Consider the following 471-nt stretch of genomic DNA (forward strand, 5'->3'; position numbering starts at 1 on the left):
CTGGCTTCGCTTGTAATATTAAATTGACGCCACGTAGCGAAAAGAAGAAACGACTGGCGCGCTGTTGTTAACTCGGTTATAATCGCGCAAGAGGTGTCAGTACATCAGTAAAGAAGAAGGAGAATTTATGTACGCTCTTTGCATACTCGGCACGCAGGCATATAATGTCAATTTTGGTGCGCTTCGGAGTATTCGAATATTTTTAACATTATCATTCCCAAGATTCTGAATCCCTCACACCGTCACAAATTTCTTCGGAGGTGGTTATCTCGGCCAGGTCCTTGCAGAAAATAATAGCCTTATATGTTTTTATACTCTCGCAACAAAGTTGCTAAAGAGAGTATTATAGTTTTCTTCACATAACGGTTGTCCTAAAACTAAAAAAGTCAGATATAGGGTTATATATACCAAAGTGATCAGGGTGACGAGTAGAGTTGAAATCCGGATGTCTGTCTGTCCGTCCGTCCGTCT

The sequence above is a fragment of the Bactrocera latifrons genome, unplaced genomic scaffold (genome assembly GCF_001853355.1).
Source record: "Bactrocera latifrons isolate USDA-ARS-PBARC rearing strain unplaced genomic scaffold, ASM185335v1 scaffold_150, whole genome shotgun sequence".
Lineage (NCBI taxonomy): Eukaryota > Metazoa > Arthropoda > Insecta > Diptera > Tephritidae > Bactrocera > Bactrocera latifrons.